Source organism: Amborella trichopoda, chromosome 4 (assembly GCF_054954075.1).
Source record: "Amborella trichopoda isolate Santa Cruz 75 chromosome 4, AtrichopodaSantaCruz75HAP2 v2.0, whole genome shotgun sequence".
Classification (NCBI taxonomy): Eukaryota; Viridiplantae; Streptophyta; class Magnoliopsida; order Amborellales; family Amborellaceae; genus Amborella; species Amborella trichopoda.
The window spans coordinates 5,443,507-5,456,200 of NC_142339.1; the positions used below are offsets into that span (position 1 = coordinate 5,443,507).

The following is a 12,694-nucleotide window of genomic DNA, read 5'->3' on the forward strand; positions in this document are numbered from 1 at the left end:
GCGATTCCGTACGGTTTTTTTTTTTTTTTTTTTTTTTTTGTAATCCATGATAGATTTTTTTGTAATACTTGATCGATTTTTTTGTAATCCATGATCGAATTGTTTTTGTTTTTTTGTAATCCATGATCGAATTTTTTGGTTTTTTGTAACCCATAATAGAATTTTTTGTAATCCATGATCGAAATGTTTGTTTTCTTTTCTTGTAATCCATGATCGATTTTTTTGTTTTTTTTTTTTTTTTTGTAACCCATGATAGAATTTTTTGTAATCCATGATCGAATGTTTTGTAATACATGATCGAAATGTTTGTTTTTTTTTTGTAATCCATGATCGAAATGTTTGTTTGTTTTTTTTTAATCCATGATTGATTTTTTTGTTTTTTGCTTTTTTTGTAACCCATGATAGAGTTTTTTGTAATCCATGATTGAATTTTTTGTAATCCATGATCGAACTATTTTTTTCTTTTTTTGTAATCCACGATTGAATTTTTTGTTTTTTTTTGTTTGTTTTTTTTTGTAATCCATGATTTTATGTAATCCATGATCGAATTTTTTGTAATCCATGATTGAATTTTTTGAAAATTTGTCATTTTTTTTGTTTAATCCATGATCGAATTTTTTTTTGTAATCCATTATAGAATTTTTTGAAAATTTGTGATTTTTTTTTTAATCCATGATCGATTTTTTTGAAAATTTGTTTTTTTTTTTTTTTAATCCATATTATTCAAAGAGAAAACGAGAGAGATGATGATTCTGAGGCCACCCTATCCCAGCCATATTATTCACATATCGAGTCCCAACAGCAACAGTGTAGGGATGAGCACGAAATACTGTAAATTAAATGCTGAATGGCGGTTCATGCAGGGAAAGAACATATCAATATTCGCATATTCATTCAAAAACATGAAAATTCTTAATGGAGTACCCTCATTTTTTATTGAATTCCTAAAAACCAATATTTATAATGAATTTTAATAATTTTTTCGAATTTTTTTTAAACTTTATTCTGATCGATTCACTCGATTCCCGATCCGGATCGCCGATTCGCCGATCCGGATCGGTTTTTTGGAAGCCCGATCCGGGCCACCGATCCTTTTTTTAAACCATTGGGTACATCTATTAAAGCCTTTTACACTACAGAACGTCACAACAGAATGATCTAAAAGGTCTAAGACCATGTAGAAGGGATCCACATTGAATCGGCATCCCTAATCAATCCAACAAATGCCTTCTCAGCTGCACCAAACCTGCCTCTACTTAAATCAATCACCATATGAGCTCCTACAAGTAATTTTAAATAAACCATCGGGTCCAATGGAGCCCCTCCAACTTAAAAAAAAACAATTATTTAACCCCCTTCCTATTTTTTTCGAATTATAATATTTATCTCAAAAAAAATCAGAGGTAGACACAAAAGGACATTAATCAGAAGTAACTTTTTTCGAATTATAATATTTATCTCAAAAAAGATAAGAGGTAGACGCAAAAAAACATTAATCGAAAGTAGTGAAGAAAGATATGAAGACTTATGACCTCACTGAAAACATAATCCTTGATAGATCAGAATGACAGACTTTTTTTTTCTTTTTTTTAATAACCACATCATCCAAATAGAATTTCAAGTGCCACATTTAAACTACTTGTGAGGTTCACATAATGGATGAGAGAGAAAGAATGGGGTTGCGAAAAAACAAGAGATGGGGTTCAATGGAGGTTGAAAGAGGGAGAGAGTGCAAAGGGTCCATAGGTGATCAAGAGAGAAAGAGGAGTAGCTTTTCAGGGGTGTGAATGATAGGGTCATTAAAAGAAAGAAAAAAGATAAATATTGAAATTTGGTCAATGAAAAAGATAATAAGACGGTTAAATGTCCTTTTGTTTTGACTTAAAGGGGATCCATGATCCCATGGTTTATATCAAATTACAATAATAAAGGTCGGGGTATACCTCTTGTTTCCATAGAAATACATGGGTGCATCGCCTGTATCCTTACCAATGGTTTAAAAAACGGATCGGTGTCCCAGTTCGAGTACCCCAAAAACCCATCGGATCGGTAAATTGGTGAGAATCGGTTGAATTGGTTGGATTCAACCTTACAAAAGTCCAAAAAAATTATCGAAAATCATTATAAATGTTGGTTTTTAGGAACCCATTATGAAATGGGAGCACTACATTAATAACTTTCTTTTTTTTACATCAATATGCGAATATAGAGATGTTCTTTCCATGTATGAACTATTGTTAACCATTAAATTTATATCACCCAAAAAGAGAAGCACAGAAATATCATGGAAGAAATATATAATCATGCATGGACTGCAATAAAGCTTACAATTAATCAAATAAGACCTACTACAAAAATGAAAGACGAGACTGTCAAAGTTCATTGTCGATAAATTAGCAACCATATAATTTCATCATATATGATTATTAAAGCAGCGACATAAGCATAATGAAATCAATAGCAAAAATTTACATGTCCAAGCAAGAGTTCAGCTAAAGCACAACCAGTTGACCAAATAATTAGTGGCTCTAAATATCAATTCCGAAGCTCTATAATATCTAGAACGAATATATGATATATTGGCTCCGCCTTCGCCTATCAATCAGAATATATAAATCATGAAAACCAAAAACATGAGTTTTTGCAGTTATAAGGAAATTTGATTCTACAAGAAGCAAAACCCACCAAAACATTTACACTTCCAAAGTCACAAAGCTTGAGCTAGTGGTATGAAAGCTGACCTGTAAACAAGAATGTCACTAAGCGAGACAAGGAAACTGTGATAAAATGAAAAAGTAAAAACAACAACATTGCAAAAATAAATAAATCAATCAATAATAAAAATGACAAAACAACAAATTCCTAAAGATTATACACGTGCAATTCAAACAGTTTTACTTGACAAGTAAATGTGGAAGTAAAGGATTTCTTTTAAAAACAAAAAAACTATATGCTTGCAAATAATCAAGTAAAACTAATTTCGCTTGAGATTCTTCATTAGGCTCTTCGACATTTAAAATATTAAAATTCTCATGAACAAAATACAGCTAAATACTAATAATATCTGTGTATACAAGTTTGTTACTGCCAGTATGGCAATTTGTGAATGCAAGGACTCCCAATAGCAAAAAAAAAAATAGGATAAAAGGCATACTAAAAAAAAAAAATTGTAAAATTAAAATTTTTTTATCAAATCGATGGAGAAAAGGGGAAGAACACGAGCTCCAAAATAAAAAAAGCTTAAAATTAAAATATAAAACAACAAATCACAGTACTTGATTTTGATGAAAGTTTGTTCTACCATGATCATTCAGCAAAAAAAACGGATCAAATTGATGAAGAACAGCCACAAAAATCTAGTTTTGGTATAAAACACTAATCCGCTAAAAAAAACCCAAATTTCAAAAAAACAAATCACAATCCAACCTTTTTTTGGGTCCAATCCAACCCCAATCAATGTTTTATGGACCTAAAAAGTGATTCCCCTCCATTATTCATCAAAAAACAACAAATGTTGATGAACTTTGATGAATTCTTTGCTAAAAAAGGGGAAGAACACAAGCTCAAAAAAACAAATCGTAAAATTAAAATACAAAACAACAAATCATCATACCTGATTTTGATAAAAGCTTGTACTACCACGATCATTCAGCAAAAAAAACAGATCAAATTGCTTAAGAAAAGCCACAAAATTCGATTTCTGGCGGAAAACCCAAATCCGTTAAAAAATCTCCAAATTTCAGTCGATAGTCTCACAAAAATCGGTTTTTTGGGTTCGATCCAAGCCCAATAGATGTTTTATAGACTTAGAAACTTATTCCCTTTCATTATTGAGCAAAAAAGATGGATTTTTACTGTTTTTTGGTGGAAAAAAAAGCTAGATTTCTGTAAAAAGGCTGTAAACTCACGAGCTTTGGCGAGTCACCGTGTCGACACGGGTGTGTCACTGTAGCAAATCCGAAAGAATCGCCGGTTCCCCTCTAAGATCTCCTGGTTCCATGTTTTATGCTAGAATCGGCACGAGATCACCGATTCTCAGGTCGAATCGGCCGATTTCGTGCAGACTAGCCTAGTTTTCAATCCCTGATCCTTACTCAACGAGCTTCATTAGCAGCAACAGTTTCAAATCTCACACTGAACCCTTCACTTTAACTCCCCTGTATCCCTAAATTCAGATATCAGAAAATGATTTCATCAACCCCTTCAAACCACCCCAAAGATTCTAGTATTATGAACCATCAATACCTCCCAACATGTGGCTAATGGGGAGCACACAGAGAAATTTCTGATGCTCCACAAAGGAGCCACTGTCCACAAACAAAATTCCCATGGAGGACTTGCGAAACACTGACAGAAAAGTGCAGAGCTCATGGAGAAATTCCATTGACAAAGTCACACTGCTTTTGTGCATCAAATACAAATGTTAACCAGCAATCCTTGGTACTATGAGGGTTTTAGTTCTGAATTTGTCAACAGTATTTTCTACATGCCTACCAGGGATACTTCTTCTCAATATTCATACTACTTAGTTGGATTGTGCAAGGAGCTCTCAATACTACACACTCCAATCTCATTATATAAGTTGCTTGATCACACATTTAAAATTCCATTGCCCGTATCATAAACTCACTTGATATTTATCGTCACAGACACCACTGGCTTGTAACTCATATGAGTGTAGCCTCCCAACAACCATTGCTTTAGAACTGATGCACATAAGCATGTAACAATCAACCAGAAGAAATATAGTTTTTTGAAACTCATTTATTCTAAATGTCATTATTCCCCGACATATATATGATTCTATCTCAACTGGTTATGATTGTCACTTTTGAACGAAAAATGGGCACTTCTTGAAAGGGAATTGAATGGTTTTGTCAGTTTCCTCCACAATTTGATGCGGCCACCAAATAATCACACTTAAGATCCCGCATGTGTATAAGTGATGATTGCATAAATTATATCCCCAAACATTCAGTAATGTTAATCTAAGAAAATAACTGCATGCAAACAAAAAGAGAAAAAAGATGACAAATTGTCCTTTTCTACAGCAAAAAACAAGACTCACTATTCTCATTTATGAAGAAATACATAAAAATTTTATCCAAAAAGACAGCTAATTCAAACAGAAATTACAAGAGAAGAAGGAAAATGAATTGATTTAACAAAAAATTGTTTTCTAACCTCTAAAAAAAAAAAGATCAATATGTAATCATATAAAAAAATTCATTTCAGGCCAAGGAAGGACTCATTTTCATGTAAAACAGTGAAAACAGATAATTAAGTGATTGTCAGAAACATAAAAAACTGGCAAAGGGAAAAATAGGCATAAGCCAAAGGACAAGAACTATAAACTTCAATAGAGCTACATCCAGAAGAAGGTAAGTGCAGCCACCACTTTCAGGGGAAACTAATATTGCAAGCCAATGCAAAGAACACTGGTAGAAAATGCAAAATGTAGGAAAGAACCATAATACATCACATTTCTCAAGCCACCCTAAACAACTACATCTAAATGATCCAATATGGAGCTAAACTTTGCAGATGGAAGATTAAGTTGCCAACTTATTAACTATTTCCACTAGAAACATACACAGTTATTTGGGAAACAAATGGTTGTACATCTCAGTTCATGCTCTAAACTGGGGAAGGAGGGAGGACCACATCGGTTGACACATATGCAAGATGAGAACTGTTGATTCCATTTATTCTTTGATGCAAAAGGTATTTGTTTTCATAGGTAAGCTGGTTCAAACCCCACAATGGCATGTTTACAACTATGATACCTAACACCTGCCAATTGTGGTCACTGTATGTATGGTTGAAGGGAATTCTATCCATTTTAATAAAGAGAAGTGAATTTTAGTAAGCCTATAAATGAAAACATATACAAGCAACTTAACCGCTAATGCATTAACCTCCCATTTTAAAGAGACCGCATCAAAATATGAGAGAGAGAGAGAGAGCGGTGCTATGAATTTGTGTGAGTTAGCAATAATCCAAGAAGATGGTAGGGCTAACAGTAAAATCTCTTGCCCCTGGACACTTGGGAGTGTTTTTGACAAAGTAAGGGAGCTTAAAAACAGTATGCTTGTCCATTTCATATACAAATAGGGGCACTAACAGCAACGCTGCAGATTGGCCAAAGATGGAACTTTTTGAAGGTGATCAGCCAAAGATGGAGTTACTAAGGACATATTGTGATTATGATTTGATTTCTGTTCTCGTTTTCTGTTGAGCCCAGAGTTGAGAAGCTCAAACTTTTTAAATTAAAAGGTGATCACACAAACTTGTAAATCAAATTTGTTCAATGAAAGTTCAAGTTACCAATCAAATTAAGAAGATGATAGGCCTGCTCTCTTCAGCAAGAACAACAGCAGAGGAGATAGTGATTAAAAGATGCAAGAACGAAAAGGATAAGAATAATGATCATAAAACTTTACAATGTATGAAAAATATGCATAAAATCCGTACATGAAATTCACATGATTAGCCCCAATACAAGACAACAATCTGTAGACAGCCAAAATAAGATTGATGCATCAATGTGACACCACATATGGATATGTCATAACAAAAAATACAATCTACACAAATCCTTAAACACCAATTCAGTACTCACTGCTTAGTATTTTCTTTCTCCTTGTCAAACTGTAAAAGTTTACATTATCAATCCAAAGTTTTATTTATCAAATCAAGAAAAAAAAATACTCACTACTTAATATGTGTGAGATAGCCACCCCTTATCAGGCTCTCTAGCATCCATACAATGTGATAAGTAGGAAACTTTTCACCGAAAATATATAAGACTGCAAGGAGACAAGCTAAGCGAATTTACTGCATAAGCAGCAATAAAGATACATATATGGGGTAACACTAATGAAAGAAAATGTGGAGACCTTCCTCATAACATAGTTAAACATTTCCTAGCCCTAATAGGAATGGGAAAAAGAAAGCACCCTTGCATAACTTTTTTTATAACAACATTCACATCTGGTACGCAACAAATATGCCGTCAAGGAGAATTTTGGGAAACCATATTTCCCAAGGCTCTTTGCAGCATGCCCCACTCGACAATGAGTGATGCAAGGCACACAACATTACTTAATTACCAAATGATGCACAATAAGCGTAGCACTGAACAGCACACACAAGTAGGATTGGACCTGAAATATACTATCCAGAAACATCAATTAGCTCATTGCTTACCACATAAAAAATAAGACTAAAAATTCGAACTTTACGGCTAAACTGGAACCAAACTGAAGAATTTGAATAACTCACGCTCTAAGGTAATAGTGCGCAACTATTTTAATCAGTTTTACTCAATAAAAATAAATATCTAACTTGTTCTATTCCTATATATAGAACAAATTATGCCGGTTCTAAGCCCAAAAAAAGGAGGAGGGTTATGTTAGGTAGGCAGCGTAAAACTTTACCACATCTTTTCATGAATCCTAAACCTACGTTATAGGATCATGCTAAGGCATTCCCTGTAAGCAACACATTGTACTGGCACTCTAGTGCAGTAAGAAATGAACAAGGGTTAGCTAGGGAATTCCCTGGAAGCGACGCGTCGCAATGACGCCCAGTTGCGATGATAAGTAGGCAAGGCTTCCTGTGCCATTTTGGAAGACTGCAGGTAAAGAAGTTACTCTAAACTAATAGGATTCGTCTAGCCACATGGAATATAGGAACTTTAACAGGTGATAGCATGGAATTAATGGATATAATGAGACAAAGGAGAATTAACATACCTTGCCTACAGAAAACTAAGCGGGAAGAGGTAAAATCTAAAGAAATTAATATATATAAACTTTGTTATTGATGAAAGGATAATAATAGAAATGGCATAGGCATAATAGTAGACAAAAAACATAAAGGATAAAGTAGATGATGTCAAGAGAGTAGGTGATAGGTTCCTATTAATTAAACTTGCATTAGGGAAGGAGATTATTAATGTACTTGGTGCTTATTCGTCATGGGTAGGATATAAGATAGAAATAAAAACAATTCTAGGAAGACATGGATGGACTAGTCCAAAGAATACCAAATAGCGAGAGAACTTTTTTAGGAGGGGACTTAAATGGTCATGTGGGAAAAGATAGTACATAATATAAAAAGGCATATGACGGATATGGTTTTGGAGAAAGAAATGAGATGGATGGTCTAATGATGATGTTCTATTCCTACATCTCGTCAGTGTTAGCACACACACCACATTTTTCTTTTGAAATTTAGTCACAAATTCGAATTTGATAGATGTTTCCGGTTTTCGGGGTGGGCTGGCAATGGTTCTAACCTTTGATTTTTTATGCACAAAATGACGCCCCTATAGGTCACCCAAACCAAACAACCTAAATATAAACTAGGCACTAGCCTCAAAAAACAAATTAATGGAAGCCACCCTGGACAAGTGGGCAACCAAGCGATCCAAACGAGCCTGTATTAGCCTAGGAATCTGCTTCCCAAAAAAAAAAAAAAAATGGAAACTTTTCCCCACCCCAACAAAAAAAAGTTTTTTTTTTTCCCTTAGAAACTGTTCACGATATATAATTGATATATTACCGGTATATAGAGCTGTTAACTGAGAAAACAGTTTCAATATCATGTTATAAAAAGTTGTTAATCTGTAAATCTGATCCAAGACCATGATGCTTCTATTGTCAACAGAAACCAACATTGAGTTTATAAATATAAAATGGATGATTCGGTCAAACATATTCACCCTATATGCTAATCTATCAAAAACAATAAAACAGATAGAAAGGTGCTTAACCGCAACAATGTTAGTGTGATAATCCGAGTATCATCTATCATCCTAGTATTCTCCTCGTAATTTCTCCCAAGAAAACAGAGTAGGCTTGCAAGGCAGCAAGCGATTGAAATAGTTACGTTGTCCTATGAGATTAGGAATCGCATTTACAGTACCCCTCACAATATCATAACTTAACAACTTTTCATGGGATGCCATTAATATAAATTTGTCCACGAGAGAAATTGATGGTAAAATTGGCCCATGAGCTGCTTCAATGTCACAAAGATTAAGGTATAGCAGTTGCTTCCACCCCTTTCCATCTTCTTCCTTTCGAACCCACAACCGCAAACTCGTGTGCGGGACCACCATGCAGAGAGCAAGGTGGCCCTCCCAATCCACTATCTTTTGAGTATCCCTTTTCAGCAGGAAATATGCAAGGAATCGGAAAGATGGTTAATTCCTCTTTCTCCATGTCAAATTCTATCAGATTGCCCTCATCCTCAGATTCGAAGTAGCAATATTGGCCAATGGAATGTGCGATCCAGTGGATGTCCCTCTCCAGTGAGAGGCTATGGACAGGGATGTTGTTGAGCCTTCTCCAATGAGAAGAAGATGAGTCGAAAATCATGTATTGAAATTCTGTAATTGGATCATAGGAAACTGACATGGCTGCTAAGATACTGAAACTGCAAGTTCGGGGCTCAAAGTAAAACCCATACCCGCGCACAAACAAGCCCTCAGGGCACAACACGAGTGTCTCCCTGCGAGTGGCGGGTTTGAGAATGTACAATGCATCATGGCTGTTGTTAGTGTTAGCAGCTGTGCCTGCTTGAAGCAGGTGGCACAATATGCCATGGGCGCAGCTACTTGGTATTATATACGACCGAGTGATCTCTAAACCACCACCCATTGGCCACTGTCCAAAGTGCAAAGGAACAAAGTATTCAGATCCCGAATCAGGATAGCACAAGGAGGTTGTCGGGAAGTTGGGGAGAGAGCATGGATTTGGGCAAAAGACTGAGATGAGAGAATAGAATTCCAATATTTAGAGACTCTCTTGAGGCTTAATATAGATTGTATGGGCAACATAGAGAAGATTTTCATAAGCACATCGCTTGGGAGAATGTCGAACAGAGAATCTGCATCAGCTGCTGCATTAGAGGAAGATTTCCCCCATCTTTTCCCCTCTCTTTTACGCAAGAGATTTGTTACAGAAAAATCAGAGAAGATTTTAGAGAGAGAAGCAATACCGTAACAAGAAGCTCTCCTACACCGAGAAATTACGCCACGATTCCATTTCTACTTCCCCTCTCCTCATCAGAGAACCATCCAACCAGAAGAAGAACAGCCATTTGTTGTGTGGTTGATGATGTAAACTCCATTTTGTAACCTCAGTTTTCATTAATAAAATTATAGGATATTCAATAAATAAAAAAACTATTTGCTTCCCCTTCACCCTCTTGGAGAGAGTGAGTTCAACACAAGCTCCGTGCTTTCCCTTATCTCCTCTGCATTCCTCCTTTCTTTCTGCATTTTACTCATTCTCCATCTACTATTCTTTCTTGTGTCACATCCATTCTCTCTCTCACCATGGCAGGCAGCTACGTAGACCTCACCACCCATCCTATCCACGCCGCCCACGGAGGCAATTTTAGACCCGACCCACTTGGAATTGAAAATCGATCAACTAAAGGACCCGCATTCTATGCTGCCAAGCCCGAGATACGGCCCTCTTAATAAACCTAGTTTTTGACTTCCCCTCTCCTAATAAGAACAAGAGCTATTTGTTGTTGTTGATGATGTAAATTCCATTTTGCAACCTCCGTTTTCATTAATAAGAGAGAAAATTACATAAATATCTATCATAGTTTCTTTATTGCCAAAATATCAAATAGTTTATTTTACTAATGGAATATTCGTTTTTTCATTTCCTAATGAAATATTGTTGAAAAAAAATTGTTTTACCTTTTTTTGGTTTTTGAACAACTGAAATCACTATAATTTCGATTTTTAAAAACCACAAATTTCGGTTTTTGAAAAAACCAAAAAAAGGTAAAACAATCTCTCACAAAAAGGCATTGCTCACCACATCTCAAAAAAACAATCTCTCACAAAAGGCATTGCTCACCACATTATTCTGCTTCTATGAACAAACAGAATCAAGCAACCCCAACGTCTGGATAAATAAGTTTTAGACGACTTAACCCAACATTTGTTTGGTAGTTTTCCGTTCTTTGGTCTCAGACGAAAAATCCCTAATGGCTAGGGTTAACTCTCATTGCTACCTCTTACAAAAGGATGGTTTCAATTTCCACAGTCAAACTCTGACGTGAAAGTGAATGATGAGTCCACATAAGGTTCAACCCTAACCCTAACCCTAACCCTAGATGATAAGTGCTAATTGGGGCTTTTGCCTGGTGAGGCCCAAAATATAGATATTTCTTTTTACAAGCGACCGCTATGTCGAGGAAAGGTCTTTCGAAGACTTCTGCTTCACATCCCTTGAATTGATTCACACCCGAAGATACTGTTTGGTTTGCGAGAAGCTACGTGTAGTTGAAACAAATGATTCTCTTGACCCACATAGTGAGTACCTTTTTTGTGAGAAAGTGTTTTTTTGAGACTTACGTAGGAGTAGCATTTAGAATCACATGCATAGAGCACACGGGACGTACAGAAGAGAACAAAAGTTTTTAAATTATCGGAGCCATTTTTTATTTTTTAAAAACCAAGATGATGCACATTTTGATTTTTGAAAACCGAAAAATACAGCCATTTCGATTGTTCAAAAACCCAAAAGGTAAAACGTTCATTTTTAAAAATAACTCGTTATGAAATTTTAAAAAAATTCATTATGAAGTGAAAAAACAAACATTCCAATAATAACATAAACTATTTAATATTTTGGTAATAACAAAAACTATAACAGACACTTATGAAATTTTCCTTTAATAAAATTATAGGATATTGTAAATAAAAAAAGAAGCTCTTTGCTTCCCCTTCTCCCTCTTGGAGACAGTTCAACACAAGCTCTGTGCTTTCCCTTATTTCCTCTGCCTTTCTCCTTTCTTTCTGCATTTTACGCATTCTCCATCTACCGTACTTTCTTGTGTCACACGGCTGGTAGGCACCGCCCATCTTTTCCACGCCGGCCAACGAGCGAATTTTGGATCCACATGGAGTTGAATGTTGACCCGGATTCTATGCGGCCAAGCCCCAAATACGGGCCTCTTAATAAATCTATTTTTGAAATGGATTTTAAGATTTAATTTTGGGAAACATTTATATAGAGCTGAGGCTCTAAACAATCAAATTTGAGGCTACTTCATAAACTTCATTAGAAGTGGTTGTTTTGATGCTCAAATATCTTCAAATTGATCATCTCGACCTCAGCATGCATGGACATGAGAAAAATAGATTTCTAGTTTTGGAAACCATGTATTTTGTAACACATTTTTAGACCGTCAATTTTCAAGATTTTCAAGTTTTCATAGATTTGCCGATCTATAGTATTTTTTAAGCTTTAAACTTTATAAATAAATATAAAAATATATTTTTGAGCTATCACAAAAATTTTCAGTAGTTAAACCACATTTCTCGATACTATTTGAAGGTAGGCTCTAATTTGATTGTTTAGGGCCTAGGCTCTATACAAACTGCACCTTCTAATTTGGACCCGGTTTCTATTCAGTCAAACCCACATACATAGAAATGCAAGCCTCTTAAAAAATATATTTTTAAGATGGATTTTAAGATTTAATTTTTAAGGACATGTAATCTCTAACATAGAGATCATGAATATGAAAAAATAAAAAAAAATAAAAAAATAAAAATATAATTATAGTAAGAAAACATTTGGACCGTTAGTTTCATTTTTAAAGAAAGGTTTCTATACTTCCTCTACAACATAGAAGATCTATGCTTCTCCTACCATCC

At 35.0% G+C, this 12,694-nt stretch overlaps 1 long non-coding RNA gene across 1 annotated transcript; it reads right to left on the bottom strand.

Moving 5' to 3' along the window:
• Window positions 1–1,772: 1,772 nt before the first annotated feature.
• Window positions 1,773–10,487, bottom strand: LOC148782217 (uncharacterized). Its single transcript, XR_016053903.1, has 2 exons — window positions 10,009–10,487; window positions 1,773–4,165 (listed from the first exon to the last, which is right to left on the bottom strand). It is a non-coding gene; the product is annotated as an uncharacterized LOC148782217 (long non-coding RNA).
• Window positions 10,488–12,694: the final 2,207 nt, after the last annotated feature.